This window comes from Pelodiscus sinensis, chromosome 1 (assembly GCF_052426305.1).
Source record: "Pelodiscus sinensis isolate ZL-2025 chromosome 1, ASM5242630v1, whole genome shotgun sequence".
NCBI lineage: Eukaryota > Metazoa > Chordata > Testudines > Trionychidae > Pelodiscus > Pelodiscus sinensis.
The window spans coordinates 248,873,585-248,900,882 of NC_143052.1; positions in this window are offsets into that span (position 1 = coordinate 248,873,585).

Below are 27,298 nucleotides of genomic sequence, written 5' to 3' on the forward strand. Positions count from 1 at the left end.
TTATCCTGACACAACCAAACCCTGACCTAGCTTTAAGTTATGATAAGAGGAAGCTGCATACCAAATTTGGTGGTCCTAGCTCCAGGGGCAGCCTGTGAGCCTAGGCGAGCTATGCAGCTGCCTAGAGCGTTGCTGGCCCGGGCGCCCCGTGATGACGTCACGGCCATTGATGGCCGTGCAGGCAGGGGCACCAATTGTGCTGCCCTGCCTAGGGCACCAGCTTCTGCAGCTGGCCTTGGGCCGCTCCTGCCTAGCTCTTATCTGTTTAGGAGGAGTTCTTGAACAAACAGACTCAGAGATGGACAGACATACAGACAGATGCACATTTCTAAAATATATAGTAAGATTTCTGACTGTTTATATAAATATTGTTCTATTTGAGAGAAAGGTGGTAAGAAAAGAAAAATAATTTTCTAATTATTTCTTTTTCTCCAGCTAATTAAGGGATTGATTACGAGTAAACTATTTCTTTAGATTTTATTAAAAATGTATATGTATTAAATTATTTATGAGCTTCTGTATGATTGCACAGAACACAATTAGACGTCCTAGTGCTATTTAAAAATATATGCTCATAAATTTCCATTAAAATAATAATTTCTATTGAAAACAAGAGGTTTTTAAAAATCACAGACTTTCAAAGTAACCTCATTATTATTGTACCCACTTTGCCTGTCAAATAGGCTAGTTCCTGAAACCAAAAGATAATCCATAAATTTTGTACAATGTGAAGTTTACCCATTCAGCTGCCTTTTTAAATTGTAGATTTTTTTTTCATCTTTCTGCAGCGGTGATTCATCAAAATGTATTGTCAGGAGGTTGCTTCATAATTTGATTCTTTCCCCTATATATTCATCTCTTGTTATCATTGTCTTTTGAAAAAACTGAGGTTTTTCTATTCTATAAATCATATAACACAATAAGGTATAGAATGAGAGGTATAATCTGTGTATTGTAAGGTGCCCAGAAACACGGGCATCTCCATGTATCAGGATACCTTGAAGTGAGAAATTTATGTTGTAAAATATCTTCTAAAATAAACATACTGGGAAGTGAGCAGGTTAGTTCATTAGCTTTTCTCTTCAAATTTTAAATAAGTATTTCATGATTTTATTCCAATTCACACTGCAAAATCATTATGGGCATGATCCAAAGATCACTAAAGTCAGTAAGTGAACTTCAATGGGCTTTGGATCAAGCATAACATTATTCTGTGAGAGTTTCTCAGTTGAGATCATGACTAGTGATGTAAATCAACATTACAGCGCATTGGCAGGGTTGTTTGAGGAAGCTTGTACTGCACATCACTTACTCAGCTTATATAATTGTCTTCACAACAACTTGCATTACTAGAGTTTTATATGAAGAACCCCATTTAATTCAGATTTGGATCATATCTTTAATACCTCTCTTTTATAAGTACATAATTTATTAACAAGAAAAAATTAAAAACCATTCAGGAAAATTAAGGTCTGGCAAGTCCCTTGTAAGATTTATTTTGATTTAGGGTTTAATAATACCCAGCACTGCACATTTAAGTACTATACATATTATCTCATACTCATAAAGTTATGTATGTAAATATTATCTCATAACTCATGTTATGTATGTAAATATTATTGCCCCCATTGTAGAGATGGTTAACTGAGGAATGAAGAGGAAGTGATTTGCCAAGTCATGTACTTGGCATTGATATTCACTGGCATAGGTGGGATTAGCATTTGGCTGAATTATAACATATTTTAGCCCACCTGGCCTCTCTGAGGCATGTAACATTTCAAATCCCATTCAGTTACTATGCAATTACATACAGTTCGCTGGCATTTCCCAGTTGTAACTGAAAGCATAAAATACCTCAATATGATAAAAGCAAAGTGCCAAACGACATAACAATTTACTCTCCATGTAGTCTGTTAAGATTAATGAGACTCTGTGACAAGGTCCAGGGTGGATTGTGAGACCACTGAGCCATCTACCTAACTAATCTGGATTTCTTCTCACACTGTGATGCTGATGTCAAGCTACAAACCTAAGAGGAACTGCTCTTACACAGACATCCACAGTCAACCGAGTTATTCGAATGACCTTCCTATCAGGAGGCAAGAATAAAAAGGCTGCGGCCAATCGTCCCCTCTCCTGCTTCCCAGTCTTGCTCCCCAAGACTGTACCATCTTACGTTGCTCAAGGTGCCTGTGAACAATGCAAGCCCATTACATAATTTGCCACCCTCTCGGTGAGGAACAGACACACATTAGCCTTGTTAAATTAAGCCACGATTTCCTAAGCACTTCAAACAAAACACATTGTTTTAAGTAACATATATAACAGATTTATTAATTACAGAAAGACAGATTTCAAGTGATTATAAGTGGTAGGCATGAAGGTCTAAAATAGTTACGTTAGGAAAATAAAAAATAAATATCCTTTCTAAATCTCAAACTTTTAGTCTAAGCAAGAGTTGGATTATATAGCTTTTCTCACCCTCACAGAGGTAGATAACTACAGGTCCTCAATACACATGCTGGGACTCTTTTCCAGCCTGGGTCCAAACTTGCCCAGTTCAAAGTCTTTGTCCTCTAAATATCATTCCAGGTATTGGGTTGGGGAGAGCAGGACAGAAACCAAGTGATTATGTCATTTTTCCTCTTTTATATTTTCTTGCATCTTGCTGGAAAGATCTTTGCTCTATTGTTGGAATCAAGCAGTCCCCACTGGTCCAGCAGTTCCATTGAACACATGCTGTCTCTGAAAAGTCTCTGAGATGGCTTTTGGAGAGTGTATTCCCTTTAATTGGGTATCAGCACACGTCTGGCTGGTCCTTTGTTGCAACTGAAATGTTGACTGTGTTTTTTTGACATTTCTGCCAGGACTGTGATTTGAAGTCACAATTCAGTCCCAAAATAGACTTTCAGAAAATCATTTCTTCATAGCAGATCTCTCCCTCCATAGAAAAATTCACAAGGAATGATTATGAGGGAGGAGGAGTGGAAATCCATGAATTTTCCTTTGTCGATTCTCCCTGCCAAATTATTCCATTGGGGAGCTGAGATTTTCCCTCTTTTTCCCATGGAATGAGCCCCCACCCAAACATGGCAGAAGGATCTTTGGCAATGGGAACTCTTTTGGAATCTCTTGGGACCATGACTATAGTGCCAGACATATTACTATGCAAGAACATATGCATTGCTAAAGTGTGAGGAGAGGCCAAATGCTTCTGAGCTGTGCAGTTTTAACAAGATGAGAAGAGCATTTTACTGAAGTTATATATTTTCTGAACATGATAGCTCCCCTTCCAAACTATAGTAAATGTCAGCTGTACACTGACTGAGGGTACATTCAGAACAATAAATTGTTCTCCTTCCATTTTTTGTGATCTTTATTTCTCCAGTGTTTTCTTAAGTAAAAACTACAAGAAGTCTACAAACAAAATTTCATTCGCGCTCTCTCTCCCCATCCACCATTTTTTTAAATGTCGTTTATTTAAGAAAAACTTAAAAAACAACAAATAGTCTTGTAGCACTTTAAAGACTAACAAAACATGTAATGGTATCATGTGCTTTCGTGGGCACAACCTACTTCTTCAGATGACAGCTGAAGTTTTTAAAGTTTTTCCTGTTGTAGACTAACTTGGCTTCCCTTCTGAAGCTATTGTTTATTGAGAGTGTCGGAGCAAGACGATCAGTGAGTCCCCTTGAAATAGTTTGAGTTACATTTGAGAGGCTGGAACCTACGAGATAATTTAATCTCTTCCTCTGTACTAGTATTTTATGAAGATTCTCAAGCCATTGGATAGCAGATTAATGAATATGTCAGAAAAATAGTCAGTCTTCCTTCATTGTCCTAGAACCCAGTGTCACAGAACCTGGTATATTCAGTATAAATACAAGTAGAAATGTCCTGGGGCACCTACTATAACATTAAGTTTTCAGTTCACTACTATAATATTCAGTTTTCCAAATGCTGATGGAGTTAAATCCTTTTGGTTGAACTATCACTGAAATGATTAATTAGACCTTATTATATCAGGGCTGTCTTTCCAGCTATATGCTCAAAAATCTGTGACCTCACTATCCTTATCTGATTTCCATGTACAGCTTGCCTAAAGAGGCATTTAGTGGTGAAGGCAACCAACTGTCTGATGTTTTACATTGTAAGCGCACCCTGTTAAATGTTTGTTATCATAGCCATTGTAACCAATTAGTGTCAACCCTAGTTTGCCCAAGATTCATTTGTCCACATGTCTGGAATTCATTGCCCCTTCTTCTGAAAGCAGTTCTTAGGGAACAAGCTTGTGGCTTTGTATCTCAAAGCTTTGGGCAAATAAATGATGCTTTTACTCTATATTTGTCCTTTTGTTTAGTTTAAGTAGGCTGCAAGTACTGGTTAACTTTATTTCTATCAACTAAAAAACAGATAAAAGTAGTTTAAGGCTTAAAGCAAGCTGAGTGAGCTTAACCCTAATTGATGCTCAAATGACTCATAAAAGAAAAACAATAATATCACTGTTAGTGTTATAAATATTAATTAAAATCATGGAAAATAAATATTTGAAAAGTATAGCAGTTTTACTTGGAGATCAAAGAGGCTTCTTAACAGAGTTTTACAAAGAGCTGTGTTGATTTGTAGGGGTAGAATTATGGGGATTAGGATATTGCTAGGCACTCACAATGGGAAGCACTTGATGGAATCCAACAGCAACAATATTTATGTCCTCATTATCCTGGATATCAAAAAAGTTTGATTTCTGTAATGAGCTTTTGTTGGAAGTAGCAGTCAATTTTTAGGTACTATTATGGATGCCCTAACTTCATAAAGATTATAATAATTTAGACACTGAAACTATTTTCTAAAGTTAAATAGAGCAATGTTCAAAACCAGAGCTGTCTAGTCTCTATGTCCCGGAACCAGAAAGCCCCGGTGGAGGTCTGGCCATGGCACTTGAGCAGTATTGATGTCATTTGGGATATGGTTGTATGAGCTTAAGTCTTTTATTTCCCTATTTTTATAGGCAGGAAAGGAATAGACAGAAATAGACTATTAGATGGTATAGGCCAGCCAGGACTGTGAAATTTTATGCTGGTCCTTTTGGTCATACTTTCTTTCATGAATCCTGGGGTTTGTGAACAGGAATGATGAGTACTTTAGTTCATATTGTTGACATCATGGCCAGTAGTTAATGTTATGAGTTGATTAAAGAAGAGGAACATGCCCTCGCATATGTAATGGAGACCAGACTGGACCAGTGGGTCCAGTTTTGTTTTCACTTACTATAACTACTAATTGGTCAGCATAAAGTAAGGGAGGGGCTAGGAAGGTGACATTACCTGTTATTTATATTTGTCCCTGATCTCCCACTCCAAAATTAGAGTTGCTAGAGCATTGCCATCTTGTCATTAAGCCCTAGGATATAGTTGGTGTACTGCAAAACTCACCTTTCTTTCTCCCAGGTTTTCCCTGTGGTGGAAGAGAGAACTTATTAAGGGGGCCAACTAGGTATTGAGAAGATGGCTAGATAGTTTCTCTATGAGGGTACGTCTAGACTACAGGCTTCTGTCGACAGAAGTTTTGTCGACAGATACTGTCGACAAAACTTCTGTCGACAAAGAGCGTCTAGACTACATTGAGTTCTGTTGACAAAGCAAGCTGCTTTGTCGACATGGTAGTGTGGACGCTAAGGACAGTTTACATGCAATAACACCTTCTGTTGACAGAAACTCTGTCGACAGAAGGCGTTATGCCTCGTAAAATGAGGTTTACCAGCATCGACAAAACTGCTGAGTTCTATCGACGTTATGTTATAGCTTTGTCGACAAAAGTCCACTTTTGTCGACAAAACCCTGTAGTCTAGACACACCCTGAATGAATAAGAAAAGGATTCCATTAATTTAGTTGAGATGTTACTGGATATATTTAATGGTTAGTATGTGACATCTGATTATGTCAAAATGATTCCTTATAGAGAGTTAGTTAGAAATATTGATAAACAATGGCAATAGAAAAGAACTTGCTTTAACCGCTGGAGGAGTTAAGCACCTTTTTGCTATAGTTCAGACATAGCTTGTTTAATGTGTTTTTATGATAATCATGTTACATTCAGAATCTGTGAAGATAATTCATGTTTTCAAGGTTAATGCTAAACCCAAAGCTCCCTGCTTTTTTTCCCCCTGGGTCCCCAATGTTTCACAAAAGTTTTAACTCCCATATCCCTATTAATTTATCCCGGTTGATTTCACTGGGGCATTGATTTTACAAATTAATGATACAATTGAAATATTTGCATTAATTACTTTATTGCTGGTTGATTAAGCTGTGGAATGGAAGAGAGAATAGAGAATCAAGCCCTTAAAGAGTGGATACTTGAAGCTGCTGCAAGATGAAAATGAAGAGGGGGAAAAAGGAAGATAGAAACAAAGAGAAGAGTGAGTTGGAGAAATAGAAAGGAAGGCAAGCAAGAAGAAATGGGTGGAAATATTAGTGGTCTTAATCAGATAGAGACTTTCTGTCATGTGATGCTGGATGAAGCTATAACCTAGTATAAATAATTACAGTTTATTTACCAAATGAAGGTCATATTCTATACTGATAATTATGCACTGGTGTCACTGGGAGTTCAACCATGGACTGAAGGGAGTATATAATTCTAAATTCCTAGGTAAGATTTTAAAATATGGTACATGGCCCCTCTCAACAGAATCATTTTTGACAACATAGCTCTAAATCTTTCCAAGGCAGCCCTGCATCACAATAATTCTGAACTGGAAAATCTGTGTCAGTAGCTGTAGCTTTTCTGAGCCTTAAACTAACTAAATAAAGGAAATATGATAAAGAAAAGCATACAGCGAACATCAGAAGAATGCCAGTTTTCCTTGAGGGGTTTAGGACTTCAGCAAACACTAGGACTGATGCATTTCTCCTTTGGAAATGTCATTGTCATGGCTAATTGATGGCTATAACCTACTGCAGAGAAGCATATAATTTTTAATGGAAAAGTCTTAGCTAGAGACCAATTAGAACCATGGCAAATGATGAGCAATTTCAAAATCAAATGTCATTCAGAGTCTCATTATGTCCCTGTCCATTTTCTTACATGACTTTTTACACTATAAAAGTAACATTATAATAAAGACTTGTATATCATTAAAAATAGGTTAAAATTCTCGTTGTTCATATTAAGGTAAGTGAAGGGACTATTGATATCAATATGAGGCAGCACTCAATACACAATGGTGACATCACAATCACAGATTCACAAGGATGTTTGTGAATTTAACAAAATGGAAAAGAACTAGGGAAACATTCCCCTCACATAACAGCTATTGAAAACTAGAAAATTGACATTTGGGGACAAATCTGCAGTTAGTCCACAGTACATGACACACACTGACTTCAGTGAAGAAACACTGATTTAACTCCCAGCTAAGGCAGTGGCTTGTTGTGGAATTGCACTCTGATTAATCATTTCTTGCGCTGTATAAGCATCCTCATGTCTCCATCGGGCTTTGTGCTGTTTCTAGGATCCATCCCTGTGGATCCAGTGGTGAGACTGGGGCTGTAGATTATACATATAAATTGGTGATGGGTAATAACTCACAAATACGGATTTTCACTTATATTTAATTATGCACTATTCAACTGTTTATTAAATACCAATTAATTAAAAATAAATAAATATTTAAATGGAAATTAATTGCTGATTTCATAAACAATATATATATACAGTATATACAATTACTTTATTACCAATATGTTACTTTTCAAAATAAAGGTCGGATCAGCTAGAAGACACAGCAAAACTTGAATGGGGATTTGGGTAATGCAAAGAATACAGCATTTGACCTACATGTATTTGTTTTGATTTTTAACATGAGAATGAAATTATTTTACATTGCAATGAAAATCGTAATAAATCTGGAATACAGGGACTTTTTACTTCCTTGCCAAATTTTCTATCTCAGGAATGTATACATTATGTTCAAACTGTTTGTTAACATTTATTATAACAAAACAAACAATAATATAGAACAGGTGAGCATTGTGTAACAAAATGATGACATAAAAATGGGAGGAAATAGCTTAAACAACTTCTATTTGGTATAACTTCCTCTTCATATAAGTTGATCATCGAACATTGATACTTTTTTTCTTTGGAAACTTTTATATGCAGTTTGGGTCAAATTCTTTATTTGTTAAGCCTCTAACATTTATAATAATAATAGAATCATAGAATCATAGAACACTAGAACTGGAAGGGACCTCGAGAGGTCATTGAGTCCAGTACCCTAACCTCGCAGCAGAATATAGTACCACCTAGATAATCCGTGATAGATGTCTCTCTAACCTTTTCTTAAATGTCTTCAGAAATTCCCTAGGCAATTTATTCCACCGCTTAACGACCCTGACAGTTAGGAAGCTTTTCCTAATGTCCAACCTATAATTACACATGGATATAACTAGCTAAACAACACTTTAAATTAGAAGCAATACAGCAGAATCAAATCCATTTCCCATAACAATGTCTTCCATTATATCGATAAGTCACAAAAGGGAATTTATTAGTAGTCTATTAGGGCACATCTATACTATGGGGAAGAATGCTCTTCCAGGGTTCAGTTTTGCAGGTTCAGTGAAGATGTGCTAAATCAAACTCAGAGGACATCCCATCAGCACCGGTACTCCTGCTCCTCAGGAGGAGTAAGGAAAACCAATGGGAGTGTTTGCCCTGTCAACATCCCACTGTGTGGATGGTGATTTAAGATATGTAGATGCTAGCTACGCAATTAATGTACCTGAACTTGCATATCTTAGGTCGATCTTCCGCTCCAGTGTAGACTAGGCCTTAGTACAGGGCTGGCCAACCATTACAGATGAAGAGCCAAAATAGTGGTGGATATAGCACAAAGAGTTAAGGGGAAAAAGTTGTTGAGCAAAAAGAAAAGAAAAAAAGAAGCTGCTGCGTTTGGTTGACCAAAAAAAAAGCCCTGGCCACCACACTTTTAAGAGCAAAACTGGCATTGCCATTTTAAGGTGGCCATTTTGTATTCTGCATGGGATGCTGCGTCTCTGGCTCTGTCTCTTTCAGACAAAAACACGCTGCTCTTTCAGAACCGCGAGCCATGGGTGCAGGAGCTGCAATTTTTTCTTTGAAGAGCCGCATGCAGCTTGTGAGCCGCAGGTTGGCCACCCCGCGTTAGTATATACAAGCATCACTATGGGGTTTAAAACCTCACAGTACAGTTCTTCTGACAACTCACATCTCCCCTTTGCTCATTTGGATGCTTTCCTCTGTTTTGCTTCTGTGATACACATTAATAAGAACGCTACATCTCAGTTTTTCCTCTTTGACTGAGACCATAATTGAGTAAGCTGGCTCCAGAACTCATTTCATGTTAGTTCTTATCTCAAGACCGTGGATTTTTGTCTCTCTTGAAAAAATCTGTATGAAGTTACCTAACACAACAATATATTTCTTATAAAATGAGATTTCTTAGAAAGAGAATGGTAATTGTATAAAATAAATTATTTGAACTATGTACCCCTTTTACATGCTTTGTAAAGACCATTGAAGTAGGTTCTCCTTAGTTTCAGAGAAAAGAAAAATCTCAAATCTCTAGAAATATAATCTCTTTCTGGTGAGACTGACAGTTTTCTTCCTCTTTCCTTTCCTGACCCAGCCTGCTCATGATACCTTTTTACGAGAGTTCATTTTCATTTGAAAGTACAACTCTATCACCATTTCCACTATGGATTTTTTTTCAGCACCATCTAGAACAAATACCACTATCATTGTCCCCCTAGCAAGAATTAATGGCTCCCACTTACCAAGGGAGATTCATTCACTCTTGTCTCCAACTTCAGCATTGAACAGTCCATTTTACTCTCCTCTTTCCTAAACACTCCTCACCAGTCCAGGAGATTGACATAGCTCTGAATTATAAAATTTAGATCACGCCCCCACACTGAATATATTCAATTTCTACTTTAGTTGTTACAGAGGTAGTATAGATTCATCAGTGTTCTCCTATCAAGAAACAGTTCTGACTCCCCGGCTGTGTCCAGACTCCATGCCTCCGTCGACGGAGGCATGTAGATTAGCCAGATCGGAAGAGGGAAATGAAGCCGTGATTAAAATAATCGCGGCTTCATTTTAATTTAAATGGCTGCCCCGATCTGCCGATCAGCTGTTTGTCGGCAGATCGGGAGAGTCTGGACGCGATGCCCCGACAAAGAAGCCTTTCTTCATCGACACAGGTAAACTTGGTTTCACGAGGCTTACCTGTGTCGATGAAGAAAGGCTTCTTTGTCGGGGCATCGCGTCCAGACTCTCCCGATCTGCCGACAAACAGCTGATCGGCAGATCGGGGCAGCCATTTAAATTTAAATGAAGCCGCGATTATTTTAATCGCGGCTTCATTCCCCTCTTCCGAGCTGGCTAATCTACATGCCTCCGTCGACGGAGGCGTGGAGTCTGGACACAGCCCCCAAGTCCTCTGTTACCCCAAAATGCACACAAAATTCTTCCCTTGCAGCTGGCACTTGTGGGGAAAAGGGCAGAAGTCACTTTTCTTTTTTCTTTGCCCCCTACCAGAAAATCCTTCTTATCAATGTTTACTGTCACAAAGTATTCTCAATTCACTTTGCCCCTTTCAGTAAAGGGAGCTGCAGTAGGTAGGAGGAACAAATCAACATTTGAATCCCCTATAATTGTTAATACAAAATAATTTATAAAACAATTACTGTATGTAAATAAAATACATGGTTGCCCTCATTAAGATTAATTAAATTCCCTTTAGAAACACATAATGCATAATGTCAATATCTTGGCTATTGGATAGACAACACTGCCATATTCTATTACAGTAACCTAATTAGTCTATCATTTACATTCATTTTCCAAAAATGAATAATGAAACATCTGAAAAGCTTTAGTTACACCATGTAACTGGTTTCAAGAAAGTGATGTATGTTCAAATATGCTAGTGTGTATACTTTTGTGATCCAGCAATACATTTGAATTTATTGCCTTCATTTCAAATTGCCCACACTAATAAGCCATTTGTTACTTTTACCTACATATGGTGGAATAATTTCACTGCCATTGGCTTAAATTAACTATGTCTTTTGGACTTTCATAAAATCACAAGGTGTCAAACAGGAATGTTTATAAACTAATTTGCATTGCACATGATTTATAACTGTGTGAGAAAGAACTAATATAGCCATATTTAGTGGTAGGGAAGTAGAATGGGAAAAACTGGAGGAAGGCATTATTATTGGCTCCATTCCATACATACCAAATGTGCATACCTATATTTTTCCCACAAAATATTAATTTCTTCACAGACAGTAGACTTTATTCTTTCACCATGTTTCAAATAGCAGACAGCTCTTGTTTTTCACTTATGTTTCCCCCTTAACAACAGTCATTAATTTACTGATATGCTGTCTATCAGACCTACATCATCTTGATTAGAGCTGTTATCCTAATCAAAAGGCTGATAATTAAGACCATCCATCTGTAGAGTTCCAAGTGCTAAGATGAGCTGAAGATCCTAATTAAGATTATTTAGGTGTTACTTAAATGCCATCATTTGATTCAGCTAATCATACCAGCAGGTACATTAGATTTGCATTAATGTTCTGCTGAAGCCAGCAGCTATTTAAGCCGATCAAAAATGTAGATTAAAGAAAGCATTTCAAAGATCTTTGTGTCAGTGAGGGACTGAGACAACACATTCAGATAAACTGAATGTTGGAGGAGAGAGGCTATTTCAATATGCCTCAAGCTATGTTACAGTAATAAGAGCAATATTTAAAATAAACTGTTTGCTTATTAAATGTATGCATAGTTACTACTTACTTTTTCTGCATGAGTCCTTCGCTGATTTGTACCATTATTTGGTAATGATTCATTCCAGCATAATACATGTTATAGAAAAGCACATTTTGTGTGTGTATGTGTGCGCATTTGTGGGCTAGCTATCATAATTGAATTGTCATGTAAATATCATAGGAGCATCCTCTTGAAAGATTCAAAATACCTGTGCATTGGGAAAGACACATGACCTGAAGTGAAGGAAAGGTTGATATGATTTACTGCTTAAAGACAAACTGTGTTAAATTCAATTAAGATTAATTTTCAAGTTAAACAAAAACAAACTCTCAAAGCAGTATCTCTATTTGCATTGCTTTATACATGATGGTTTCATATCCAAAATATCAGAACTCGCTAGTTTCAAATGATGTTAATATATATCCAAAAAAATCACTTGATGTTCTCTTGACCCTGGTCCAGGGATCACTCTGAAGATTTGTGGCAAAAATAGCATGAAATGTAAATTTGAGATACCAAATCTGTATTTTGAAACTACTTTCAAGTTTGTGGGTTTGGGATCTATAGGAAATATGTCAAACACTATGGCTATGTCTACACTGGGCCACTTATTCTGGAAAAGCGGCCGCTTTTCCGGAATAACTTGCCAGCTGTCTACACTGGCCGCTTGCTTTTCCGGAAGAGCAATGACGATCTACTGTAAAATTGTCAGTGTTTTTCAGGAAAAACAATGCTGCTCCCATTCGGGCAAAAGTCCTTTTCCGGAAAAACTGTTCTGGAAAAGGGCCAGTGTAGACAGCACAGTAGAATTTTCCAGAAAAAAGCCCCGATCGCGAAAATGACGATCGGGGCTTTTTTCTGGAAAAGCGCGTCTACATTGGCCACGGTCGCTTTTCCGGAAAAAGTGCTTTTCCAGAAAAGCATCCTGCCAATGTAGACATGCTTTTTCTGGAAATACTTATAACAGAAAACTGTTCCGTTTTAAGCATTTCCGGAAAAGGGTTCCAGTGTAGATGTAGCCCACCTGTCATGTGTTAATTTGGTACATATTTGTATCTATTTCATCACTGTTCTATCCTTTCTGGTCTCCACCCCTTGTATGCTTTAGAGACTTGTCTGGAGAAAGGGGAGGATTACCTCAGACTCCACTCTCACAGATGGTAGAATGCTATTGGGTAACTCAGGCTGCGAGATCAGATGAACTTCAGATTTGTTTTGACATAATGTTTTTTTTGTTCTTTACAAGACAATAATTCCCACATTAAAGGCCCAATCCATAGTCCCTAAAGACTGAGGAAAGACAATTGAATTCAGAGGGTTTTGAATCAAATTCCAAGTCTCTGATTCAGCAAAATATTTCAGAATGTTCCTAACATTAAGCATGTGCCTGCCATGTAAATAGTTCAAGCATGTGCTTAAGCACTTTACTGAATTAGGTCTTAAAATTCAAATCATATGATGTCCTGGAGTTGGCCAAGACCTCTCAGGATATATTCCATGATTATGTATGCAAAATAATAGCCCAAATATCATTTGACTGGGGCTTGGCAAAAGTTTTTGGACAATTAGTTTAACCAGAGAATATTCAGATTTGGGTTGACCTAAACATTTCTTGAATTTATGCTGAATTTAACAAATTGTTTAGGACAGGAAAAAGAAACCAACAAATATAAATGTTTTTATTGAAATGGCCTTTCAGTTTTATTTTTCAAAATCATAGTCCTCAGAAGCAATTAATTGTTTTTTCTCTAGTCAAAGAAAATGAGACTTTTGTCTAAAAACATTTTTTAAATTTTTTCATCTCAACCAAAAAAAAATAGTTGTTTGGGATGAATCTACAACAATTTATTTGAACAGCCCCATATTTGACTAAGAGTTAGCATATCTATAATGGAGACAAGAAACAGTACAAATACAGTTACTAGTCTAGGCATCAGAGGCATACTTTTTAAAGTTCTAGAAGTTTGTGATTCTAAATACAACATCTTACAGAGAAGCAAAAAAAGTAACAAAGGAAGGAATACAGGAAGCTGAAATCTCTAAGGAGGCAGAATTAAGGTAGCTTGGGATTCTGAACTGTGAGTTTTCAGATTTTGAAATGTTTAGGTTTTTTGTAAGTTTAACCTTTAACACAATACTTTCTGGCTTCCTCCCAACTACAGTGTTCTTATGAGAAATTTTACCCTTAGGCTACTTATATGTGCTGCCAACCTTAAATTCACCTTTATAGAATTTGTCATCTGGGATATATGACAGAAAATGAACGGCAATGTTCATATACAAATATAGCAGTTGCATCAGTAAACAAACACTAATACATTGTATTTTAGTACTTACATTTAAAAGTGAATCTTGAAATACCCCCTATTTCATAATCTAATGTATTTGTATAACAACAGAAATTCATACTATGTTTGCATACAAACAGGCACATTCTAAATGTTTTTGGAGCAATCACGGAATCAAAGAAATCAGAGATGTAATAGACATACTCTGGTTTTTCAAATGGTCATTCATTTTTTGAGACAAATACTCTGACGCTACCGCTCAGGGATAAGTCCTCTTGTGCAAGTGTTCAGCTAACATCAATTTCTTGCGCAAGAAACCCCGATGGCTAAAATGGCCATCAGAGCTTTCTTGCGCAAGAGAGCATCTACACTGGCACGGATGCTTTTGCACAAAAGCAAATACTTTTAAAGGAAAAACTCTTCCGTTAAAAGTATTTGCGCAAAATCATGCCAGTGTAGACGTAGCCAATATGTTGGTCAGTGGAGATATAGTACTACAATGTATCCTATTTTACCATAGGGAACGTGTTCTACAATATTACCAAAACAATGTGTAAGTGTTTTAATGTGTTTCATACATTAAAGTATCATTCTTGGACACTATTTAAAATATGACCTAAAGCCAAAACCAATCAGACTCCCCTTTTAGTAGAAGAGAAAAAAAGAGAAGATTCTACTAATAGGCACCATAAAAGTTCCTAAAAAAATGTCTATCAATTGTATCTGGCTATTTCCCAGTAAGTGCCTAAAATGTCTTTAGTATTGCACTTTCATGCTGTGGCTCTTGACAATGTTTCCTATTCTGATGTTTTATTCATGCTTCTAGTGCTAATTTGGTCATCTGTTATTCAGGATCTTTTTCTTGCTCTTTTGTTTTATTTTCCTGTTCTTCCTTACTTTCTTCCATTTTAGACTGTATCGGATCCTGAACCTGCAATTTTCAATGTGTGGGTACGGTAGACTTTTGCAGTACCATTGACTTCAAAGGAAATCCCTGCAGGTGCAGAAGTCCATCTTCATTTTTTAAACCACAGGATTGAGGACGTAAATTGTAAACAGTTTAAGTCCCAGGGATCGTATATTCCTTTTTGGTTGGACAGCACCTAACTAACTAAAGGTGAAAGCCTTTAAGTGGCAGCATAATTGAATTATTTAATAATAATGAATAGAAAATTGGAACAGCACTTGAAAGCCTGGGACTAAGAATGAAGGATAATCTTTGAAAAGCCAACTAGTCAAATAAAAAGAAGCTCTAAATGTAATTGATTTTAAACTACCGTCTCCTTGCCTTTTGAATACTTTAAAATTCTTAAGCAATTTGTCTGTTTGTTCCTTATTAGGTACTTGAATTTCAATCTTGCATTGAGGAAGAACAAGAAAATTATATCCAAATTCCAATAGGTCCTTGATAATTCATAAAGAGTTGAATGATACAGTATTGACAGAATATCTCGTGAACTGTGATTTAATCTGAAACTAGAAAAAAAAAGTGTCCATTTTTATGACATGCTGTATTGCATAAATACCTACAGTTTGGGAAAGAACAATGAATTGAATATTTTATAATAGGTGAAATGACTCAGGAAAATATCATAATAGTTTAAAATATTTTAGGAGTCACAATTAGTTAAATTCATTGCTTTCGGGGCAACATGTTGTAATACAGGAGCTTTGGATTGTCATTCGAAAGCTAACAAGTATGATCGCTTTACATACAATGAACACCTCTCCATAAGAAAGGGAAAGCACTTTTGATTAGTTAAAAAAACATAGCTCATGTAGTGATGTTAGTGGAGTCACTCAAGACTTATATTGTGCAACTGTGAAGAGAACTTGTCCTGTAATATCCAAATATCCTAGGCTTAATTCTCCTTTCACTGATTCTGCCATTGATCAGAAGAGACTCTGGTGTAACTTTTGGAAGTGAGAGTAATCACCTTAATTTTTACATATGTGGATCAAATAGAATAGAATGAGGGTGACTAGCATCATTATTAGGGTGACCATATTTCCCTACCCTGAATATGAGACACCTGGTAAAATTACTGGTATTCAAGAGAGTTCAGCAGCAATCAATCAGAACTATGCAGTACAAACATTCAAATTAACATCAAGTTGACTGAGCCCTTCAGAAAAATAATGTTGTTGGATTCTTTGTATTTACTTTCATATCTTTCAGGTTTTAGAGTTCAAAAGGGATTACACCTACCTCCCCCCCCCCCCCCCCACACATACAGAGGAGGAAAGATGACAAACACACATTGTCCCATGTACCTCTCTCACATGGGGTCGAGGGGAGGTGTTGAGCAACCCAATCTCAGCACTCTCCACCCACCATGCGCGGCTGGGCCCCTGGGCCAGATCCACTTCTCCAGGCAGCTTGTTTTCCTGAAGCAACACATTGGGAGCACACACGGTCACAAGCCACCATCCGCAGAGTTCTGCCTGGGTTCACACCAGAATGTGGCCAGCTGCAGCTTTTTGACACTGCGGGAGGGAAGAGATAGGAGCTGCTTCCAGCCAGATGGAGAGGGCCTGTGAAAGGTTTGATCTGTCTTGTGTCTTTATAGAGCTCATCTATTCTTCCTTCCTCCACTCTCCCCACCCCCACCAGGTAGATAGAAGCAACATGTCCCTTCCTGCCTCTACGGTACCAAAAATCAACTTCCCTTTCCATGTTGCTTCTGATCACCACATAACCCAGTGCCTCCTGTCCCCCTGGCAACAGTGTGGGCAGGAAGGAGTTAAGCCCTAAGGATGCACTGTGCATGAGGGCCCAGCAAGCCTGACCAGAGAGGTGGCTCAGCAGGGGAGAGTGTTAAGGGCTGGAGCATCCTGGCATTCCCTAGGAGCAAGACTCAGGGGAGGACTGCTGTGAACCGTACAGGTTCAGGGTGGGAACAGCCTGGAAATACTTTTCATTTACTCCCAATCCAAATCTTAGCTGAGGGGTGGTAAGGTTTTTTCATGCCAGTGCTATGCAAAGCTTTGACATACGCAGGGCTTGGATCCTTTTGGTCAGTGTCCCTGGCCAGTGGGTCTTGGTCTTTCCCAGGGTGCCAGTCCAAACCCGGGGGCAGTGGGAGAAAAAAAGAGCCTCCTGGCAAGGCAGTTGATGACCAGGGGCTGGTTATTTGTGCAGCACTGGGAGCAGGATATTCCCTGTGTATTGCCAAGAGGCAGTGGTTCTTCCCTTTAGGGATTTGGAGGCAATAAGCAGACAAATTGGGTGAAGGCTTAAAGATTTTACTAAGCAAATATTAGGGAAAAATAGTGCTAATATTAGAGTAAAATACAACAAAGTAAATCTTAGAATAAAATATAATACTTATTAAGCCTAAGCAAATCTTAGAATAAAATGCAATGCCTATTATGAAAATACAATACTCATTAAGCCTAAGCAGATCTCAGAATAAAATGCAATGCCTACATCCCTTCTGCTGCCAGGAATCCCCTGAAGAAGGACAGTAGTCAGACCCCAGTAGCACCTCCTGTGGCTTCAGTCTACGCCGAGGTTCCAATGTTAGGACTATCCCCAATTACTGCTGTTGGATCTGCAGTAATTACCCCTGTTGTTTTGAGAACCTAACAAGATCGTTGCTACATTGCATATTTTCCCAGATCCAATAATTAGCTTTATTAGGTGGGAAACATTCAGCATAAATAGCTATGTGATCTTCCCAAGCACTCCTGCACTTCTGTGCCAAGTGGCTGGCCTTGGGACCTGTCCCAGAACTTGTTGAAAGTCAACAGTGCATTCCTACACTGTACCATCTTGAGCAAACAGCTAACTCTTTGAGAATAACAAAAGAATAAGAAGAAGCAAAAAGCATAAAGGGCTGCCTAGAGCATCCAGGCCTGACAGGAGATGCAGGCATAAAAGGAACGATTGTGGTACACCTCCTAATTTCCTCAACCTCACAATCATCTTCCACATTTCCACTATACCCTGCCACAGGATTGGAGATATGGAGAAGCAGTGGGGCTGTGAGGGTGAAGAGGTAAAGCAGAGACAGAATAGCAAGAGAAGGAGCATGTGAAGGGTTAATGGGGGACATCAGAGGCCGCATGTCGCCAGTGTGCAGTCAGTGCCACCCGAAAATGGGATAGGGGCAGTGAGGGGAGCTGGTTGAGAGCCTGCACACAATGTGGGCTGTGCTGAGGGGGAGTGGGAGTGGCCCAGAGGGGGAGTGGCCAGCCCTGCATGCTGCATTTTTGCATCACCACCAGCATGCACATCCCATCGTCAATCACTGTATTATTTCAGCACAATGTGGGTATAAGTTGTGAGCAGGAATCCAACCAGCATAGAACCTACCAGTACCAATGGGCAGAACAGAAAATATGGGACAATTTACCTGTTTTTCAGAAAAAGTCGGGACACATGCAAGAGGGTTTAAATACAGGACTGTTGCTTTAAAAAGAGGATGTGTATTCACCCTATTCATTATGCACCATAGCACCACATCTGCTATTGCCACTCAAGATTCAGACTCATCTAAATCAATTTGGATGTGGGTCAGGTATTCACTGACAGATCATGATAATCCATGGAAGTTTCAGGGTCAAATACTTGGCATAAAAATACAAAAATAGTTTTGTAATTATTCTTACTCACACATTTTTGTCTTAGCAACAACATGCAACACAGTATTATCATTATTACACACGCATCACACACACGACAAATAGATTAAATACAATTGAGATAGTCTTTTCTTTCTGTTATCCAAACACTTTGGGGGCAATGTACATGGTACTGTTTATTAGCAGAAAGAAGAGAATCTAAATTTTAAATCTCCACTAAGATAATTCTTCCGGTACTTGGTTATGTATTTCTAATACAGGAATATTTTTACTGGGGGAAAATGCTTCAATGAGTTTGCAGTAGGATATATTTAGGGCAGCAGGACCATCTGCACTAAACACTGACATTGCAATGACCTGATATTTTGCAGCATTTGTGATGTGAGTTTTCCTCTGCTCTTCCTCAAGTCAAAATAAAGATAAATTTCAATATTTCACTTCCTTGCATAATCTAGTATCATTTTCCAGACTCTTACCTTTCCCACGTGTTCCCAATTGATCTATCACTTAGCAAAATCTGGTATGTTGATATTTTTAGCATTTCAGGCTTCTTCATATGCTTCTCCATGATAGTATTGCAATTACAAAACCCATTAGAGAGAATATAATTGCTGTTAGTGCACAATATTTGTAATATATATTAGGGATCAGATTATCAAAAGGCATGCATATTTAATGAACCAAACTTGAATGCAAGGTTACTAATATTTATAACTCAAAAGGACACAAAAAGCAAAGTGCATTTTCCCTGCAGCATTTTATGCTACTGAAAAAGAATTAAGAATTTGGGGGAGGGGAGTAAGGGAAATATTACAGAGGACAAGAAAATAAAAGAATCATAGCATTCTATGGTGTTGTACAGAGAAAAAGAAAATCAGTGGGATGCAGTTTCAATAAGGGTATGTCTACACTACAGCACTAATTCGAACTAACTTAATTTGAATTAGTTAATTCAAAATAAGCTAATTCGAATTAGTGCATCTAGACCTAAAAAATAATTCGAATTAGCGTTTTGCTAATTTGAAATAGCATGTCCACATTGAGTGGACCCTGAACCGAAGTTAAGGCTGGCCGGAAGCAGTGCCGGCAGGGCACCTGGTTAGGTCTTAGAGTGTGGAGCTGCTGCCTCAGGCTAGCCGAGGGCTGTGCTTAAAGGGACCTGACCCCCACCCCATACAGACAGTTCTCAGGGTTCCCCGCTTGCTTGTCTGACTCGATGAGGGACAGCAAAGCAGTCCTGTCTTGGAGTGCCCTGAGTGCCCACACTCGGCACATCACAGCACTCGGCCATCAGCCCGGCTGCAATTGCCGTAGGTTGCCATCTGGGGGGTGGGGTTAATTGGGGGGCTGTCAAGATCCAGGAGGTCCTGCAGGAGAGCTTCCACCCTGAAGAGCCTGCAGAGCCACCCCAGTCCTCCACACCGGGGAGTTGTGCCCCATTCCTCCCTCACCTCCTTCCACTTACCCCTCCCTAGCTCCCCTTCCTGCTGTAAAAAAAAAAGGAGACGTGTGTTGAAAAATATAAACTCTCTTTAGTTAACAAAACTGGGGGGGGGATTAACCTCTGGGAAGACTGGGAAAAGGAGGTGGTAGAGCGGAAGAGAGAGGGTGGGAGAGGGGAGGGGGAAACCTGGGAGTAGGGAGCTGGAAGGGGGAAGCCAGGGGAAGAAGGAGGAAGGGAAGTATAAAACTATGGTACACTATATCTTCAGTACTGTGTACAGATGTGGTCTCCTCACCTCAAAAAAGATATTTTGGCCTTGGAAAGGGTTCAGAAAAGGGCAACTAAAATGATTAGGGGTTCGGAACAGGTCCCATATGAAGAGAAGCTAAAAAGACTAGGACTTTTCAGCTTAGAAAAGACGAGACTGAGGGGGGATATAATAGAGGTATATAAAATCATGAATTGTGTGGAGAGGGTGAATAAAGAAAAGTTCTTCATTAGTTCCCATAATATAAGGACTAGAGGACACCAAATGAAATTAATGGGCAGCAGGTTTAAAACTAATAAGAGAAAGTTCTTCTTCACACAGCACATAGTCAACCTGTGGAACTCCTTGCCACAGAAGGCTGTGAAGGCTAGAACTATAAGGGTACATCTACACTACAATGTTATTTCGAACTAGTTGATTCGAACTAAGCTAATTCGAACTAACGGATCAAGACTAAAAAACTAGTTCGAATTAGCGTTTTGCTAATTCGAACTAGCATGTCCACATTAAGTGAAACCTGAACCGGGCTTAAGGATAGTCGGAAGCAGTGCCGGCAGGGCATCAGAGGGGGACTTAGAGGGTGGAGATGCTGTTTCAGGCTAGCCGAGCGCTGTGCTTAAAGGGTCCCGACCCCCACCCCGGACAGACAGTTCTCAGGGGTGCCCTGCTTGCAAAGCAGTCCTGACTTGGAGTGCCCGGACTACCCACATTGGGCACATCACACCACTCAGCCATCAGACCGGCTGCACTTGCCGCAGGCTGCCATCTGGGAAGAGGGGGCAATCGGGGGGCTGCAGGAGAGGTTCCACCCCAAAAGCCCGCAGAGCCAGCCCAGTCCTCCCCATCGGGGGCGAATACCCCATTCCTCCCTCCACTTACCCTTCCCTAGCCCCTTTTCTTGATGTACAAAATAAAGGACAATTGTGTTCAAAAATGGAATCTGTCTTTATTGAACAAAACTGGGGGAGACTGGGAAAAGGAGGTGGGAGAAGGGAAGAGAGAGGCTGGGAAAGGGGAGGGCAACTAAAATAATCAGGGGTTGGGAATAGGTCCCATATGAAGAGAGGCTAAAGAGACTGGGACTTCTCAGCTTAGAAAAGAGGAGACGGAGGGGGGACAGGATAGAGGTTTCTAAAAGCAGGAGTTGGGTGGAGAGGGTGCATACAGAAAAGTTCTTCATTAGTTCCCATAAATAAGGACTAGAGGAAACCAAAGCAAAGGAATGGGTAGCAGGCTTCAAACTAGTAACAGAAAGTTGTTCTTCACAAAGCACAGAGTCAACCTGTGGAACTCCTTGCTGCAGGAGGCTGTGAAGGCTAGAACTAGAACAGAGTTTAAAGGGAAGTGAGATCAAGTCATGGAGGTTGGGTCCATGGAGTGCTATTAGCCAGGGGGTAGGAGTGGTGTCCCTGCCCAAGGTTTGTGGAAGGCTGGAGAGGGATGGCACGAGACAAATGGCTTGGTCACTGTCTTCGGTCCATCCCCTCCAGGGTCCCTAGTGTTGGCCGCTGTCAGCAGACAGGCTACTGGGCTAGATCGACCTTTGGTCTGACCCAGGACGGCCATTGTAAGCTAAGGGCTCAGGGTCGGGGGTCTCAGTGGACCACCTTGATTTTCATACACACCTGCTCCTGGGTGGCCAGGCTGGCAGCTCTCCTGCCCTAGCCGGCCACGTTCCTGTGCCTAGTGCGGAGATCGTGGACGAGGTCCACGATGTCCGCACTAGCCCAGGCGGGTGCCCGCCTCTTGCGGTCCCGGGCAAGCTCCCGGGAGCTGCCAGCCTGGTCCCGGGAAGAGGGGGAGGACTGGGGGGCATCGGGTGGGTGGCTCGAGCCGTGCCAGGTGCAGGGTCTGCTGGCTGGGTGCTGGCAGGCTTGCAACTGGCACAATCACTGTAGCCAGACTGGGGCCCTGTAAGGGCTCCAGGGTTGCGAGGGGGGAAGAAGAGTATCCCTGGTTTGGCCCAGAGTGGCCACCAGGGAAAGCTGGGGACGGCTAGCCTTCAACTAGTTCGAATTAAGTGGCTACGCAGTCCTTAATTCGAACTATTTAATTCCAACGAGGCATTACTCCTCGTAGAATGAGGTTTACCTAGTTCGAATTAAGTGCTCCTCTAGTTCGATTTAAATTCAAACTAGTGGTTTGTATGTGTATCCCCTATTAAAGTTAATTCGAACTAACGGCTGTTAGTGTAGTGTAGTGTAGACATACCCTAATAGATTAGACAGATCCTTTCAGTAACTTCAATACAGGTTGGATCTTGCTGGTCTGGAACCCTCGGGACCTAATGGGTCCTGAACTAGGGCATTTGCTGGACCAGGGAAGGTCCCTGCCCTCCTGGCCCATGCTGCCCCCAGGTTAGGACTCCAACCTGTCCTTGTTGTTGCACCAGTCTCCCGGGAGCCTTTAGATGCTGTCAGCCTTGCTGCTGCCAGGGCCGGAGCACCACAGCGGGAGCTCCACAGTCGGGACAGAGCTCCGCAGCTGCCTGGATCCACAGCTGGGGCCAGAGTTCCTCAACCAGGGCAGAGCTCTACCTGGCTCCTTGATTGGGATTGGAGCTGGATAGTCAGGGCTGGGGCAGAGGGCCAGAGTTGGAGCTCCGCGGATGGGACCAGAACTCCTTGGCTGCTGCTAGGTCCAGAACTCTCTGCTGTGCTGCCTTTCCTTCCCCACAACACCGGGATCACATCTGAGTTGCCGGTGACCCCTATGGCACTCCTGTCTCACCGCCAGCTCTCCCTGTTCCTGGGTGCTATGATCCAGGAACATCCGTGGGTTCCTGGACCAGGGAGTCCCAGTTAAGGGAGTTACAACCTGTAGAACCTTTTTACTCGTGGGCTATATCTAGACTCCATCCCTCTGTCGGCAGAGGGATGTAAATGAAGCACTTCAAAAGTGCAAATAAAGCCGGGATTTAAATATCCTGTGCTTCATTTGCATAAGCACGTAATGGCGCTCTTTCGAAAAAGCGCTATTTTGATATTGAAACTGCAGTCTAGATATGGTTCTTTCGAAAATGGGGTGCTTTTTTGAAAGATCCTGTAAACCTCAAAAAAGATCCTGTAAACCTCAAAAAATGAGGTTTACAGGATCTTTCGAAAAAGCACCCATTTTCAAAAGAACCGTGTCTACACTGCAGTTTCAATTTTGAAATAGCGCTTTTTCAAAAGAGCACCATTACGTGATTATGCAAATGAAGCACAGGATATTTAAATCCTGGCTTCATTTGCACTTTTGAAGTGTTTCATTTACATCCCTCTGCCGACAGAGGGATGGAGGCTAGACACACCCATGCTTGTGAGGGATGGCCATATGTTTTTAAAGCAATTTCATTAGAGACCTGATCAAATACCTCAACATGATAGAGTAGCACCAGTTTTAATTGACATCTGTGGAATTGGAGGATGCTCATCATGAGGTATTCACTTTGTACGATCAGCTTGATATGATTATATATTTTATCTGAAAAGGGATCTTTGAGGCTATCCAAATTTTTGCAGCATGTCAGGTCAGTCAGTCCATCCAGGCAAGGACTGGACTTCACTTTTGCAGAGGGATTATTCAAATATGATATCTTCAATTTGTAAGCAGCAACTAAGGACATTACCTCCAAAAACACCAACATCCTACCAGCAAGGGGAGGTGAGGGACCAATCTTCAATCCACATTGGGATCCTTCAGTTTCTACTAGCTATTGGTCCATCCCTATAAAAGTACATTTTAACAGGCATTTTTATCCTTATCCAAATGTTCTACGTTTGGGATATGGAAAAGGGTTTCAGGAAGAGAGCTTTATGGTGCAACAAGATCAAAATAACTTATTCAATATGTTTTGATTGAACATACACATTTGTGCACTAAGAACTAAGATTATCTTGAGCAGACCTAATGGTTTGATGGATAGTACAGCACATTACCTTGTCAGATACTGAGATTAAAAATGAACCTTGGCTTTTACACATAAGCTCCTAAATGTGCCTTAACACTAACACATACCCATTAATGACTGTCTGGAGGAGTTTTAGCAACTGCAGCTATGTCCAGAATGAAGTTTTATTAAAGGGAGGAGAAATGGTGGGCATTAAAAATACAGAATTGAAGAAGGGTGAATACAGAATTGAAGGAAGGTGACATGATACAACACCTCCATTCAAAATAGCTTGGAGTCAGTGTGGATAGTTCTCTGAAAACATCCACTCAATGTGCAGCAGCAGTCAAAAAAGCAAACAATGTTAGGAATCATTAAGAAAGCGATAGAGAATAAGACAAAGAATACCTTTATGCCTATATATAAATCCATGGTACGCCCACATCTTGAATACTAAGTGCAAATGTGGGCATCTCATGTCAAAAAAGATATCATGGCGCTGGAAAAAGTTCAGAAAAGGGCCACAAAAATTATGAGGGTATGGAACGGCTCCCATATGAAGAGAGATTAATAAGAGAAGGACTTTTTAGCATGGAACAGAGATGATGGGGGGGGGGGCATATGATAGAGGGCTATAAAATTATAAAACTGCTGTGGAGAAAGAGAATAAAGAGTTATTTACTCCTTCCCATAGCACAAGCACTAGGGATCACCAAATGAAATTAATAGGTAGCAGGTCTAAAACAAACAAAAGGAAGTAGTTCTTCTTACAATGTACAAGTCATCCTGGGAATTCCTAGCCAGAAGATGTTGTGAAGTCCAAGACTATAACAGGGTTCTTTAGATAAATTCATAGAGGACAGGTCCATCAGTGGCTATTAGCCAGTATGGGTAGGAATGGTATCCCTAGTCTCTGTTAGAAGCCAGGAATCGTTGACAGGAGATGGATCACTTGATGATTACCTGCTGGAGAACTAGGTATTGGTCACTATCGAAAGACAGGATACTGGGCTAGATGGACCTTTGCTCTGGCCTAGCATGGGCATTCTTATGTTCTTATGTATGTTTTAAATATATGTAATAATCCATACATGCATTAAGTAGATTATGAGAGATTTTATATCCAAGCATACAGATTGGATAGCTCACAAAACTTTTATAAAATAAGAAAGAGATTTAATATGATCTTGATACTTCTTATGAAAATGTCTATTACTTTTTTAACTGCTGTCATCATTTGTCTATCTATTTATTGTAGCACCCACTTTATCCAAACACTCCAAAAGAAATTTACTTTCCAGTCTATGGGAGGACAGCAATTTAGTATCTATTATTATAATGGAAAAGCCCCAAAAGGATAGGGCCTCCTTCCAAATTGAGTGTCACCCAGATCAGTCTCTGGCAAGGTGCTTAATGTGGTGAGATTTTGTATTCAGTTTATCTTCACTATTGACAATCTAGTCATGCCACCAAAGCTTTTCGGTGTCTATATGACCATCTATCTTGTAGTGGCATTTCCTCTTATCGTATGTCCAAATGAGGAAAGCTGCTAAAACCAAGCCACAGGTGCTGGAGGTGGTTGCTGGGTTTGGCTTCTAATATTCTTGTTTCTGAGCAACAAGAATTGAAAATATCAATTTGGTATTCTGCATTTCTCACATGTCTCTTCCAGGCAATAGAGTTGGTATAACTGTGGTTCTATACATGTGTAGCTTTGTAGCAGGTTTGTCATCACAATATCCATACAGAGGCAGGTGAAGGTTACAAAATATTGCAGTGTTTGTTGCTATTTAAACATCTCATCTTTTGAACATGCACCAACACTGTGACACTCCCGAAATATTCAACAGTAGCAACCTGCTCAGTGACCTCTCTGACAGATTACCGCTGACCTGCTTTTAATCTAGAGCTACAGGCTTTTCAATAGAAATGGTCAGGGACTTTGTTTTATCCAGATTAATAACCAGACCAATATACTGTTTCTTGTCCATCCACTGAAATTGCTCGCCAAAGCAATGCCATCAGCATATTCTACATCTCAAAGCAAAATGGAGTTCTCCTTAGTGTTTCTGACAGCTGCCTCATCAAGCTTATTCTTTCATCAATGTTCAATATTGAATAACAATGGAGAAAGTACTTGGTATTTTCACCCCCCGACGAGATGCTGCTATGTATCTGCCTTGAACTCAAATGCAGCTTTCTGTTCCAGTATAGAATTCCTCTATGAAAAACACTATCTTCCCAGGGATGCACTGACTCAAAGCCTGATGAAATTTTATAAAAATTATTGGACATTTCTTATTAAAGTAAGATGTCTCCTCAAAACACTGTCAAAAAAAAGAAAAGAAAAAGATAAGGGTAACAGTGGAATAACCAGGTCTAAAACTGCACTTAGACACCAATCTTTTCTAGGAAATGAGCTGTTAATTAAAAATGTTAACCTAGGAGCAAAGTCTTTCCCTGAGACCAACAGTGAAATACCTCTTATTGCAATATTTAGGCTTATTGCTCTTTTTAGAAAGAGGCAGAACACCCACCCCCTCTCAGTCATCTGGGACAGTACTAGTAAGCCAGGTGATCTAGAAAAATCTATGCGATCACTATCCAAGAATACTATCTCATATCTTCAGCAACTCATAGCTATGTGACAAACCCCTGGTACCTGTCCAGATTCCATCTTATGAACTGTGATCCTGATCTGTTCTTGACAGAAGAGGGCTGCCTCTACTTATCTACTAGAACTTCCTGCCCCAGTTTGTGTAGATGAGAAAAAGCAAATAATGAACAATTGGGAGGCATCTTGAAATAATTGATGCAACTGACCCTGCAAGCACTACACAATGACTTGACAACATTCCAAAATCAAATTAATTTTAACTTTTATTTTTGATCCTGACAAAAGTGTCTAAGAAGACTCAAATCGTAGACTCACATTTTTTCTTAGCTCCAATTGCCATGATCATATTCTCATTGATCAAAGTATGATATCTGAAGGGCTGAGGTCCTGCAT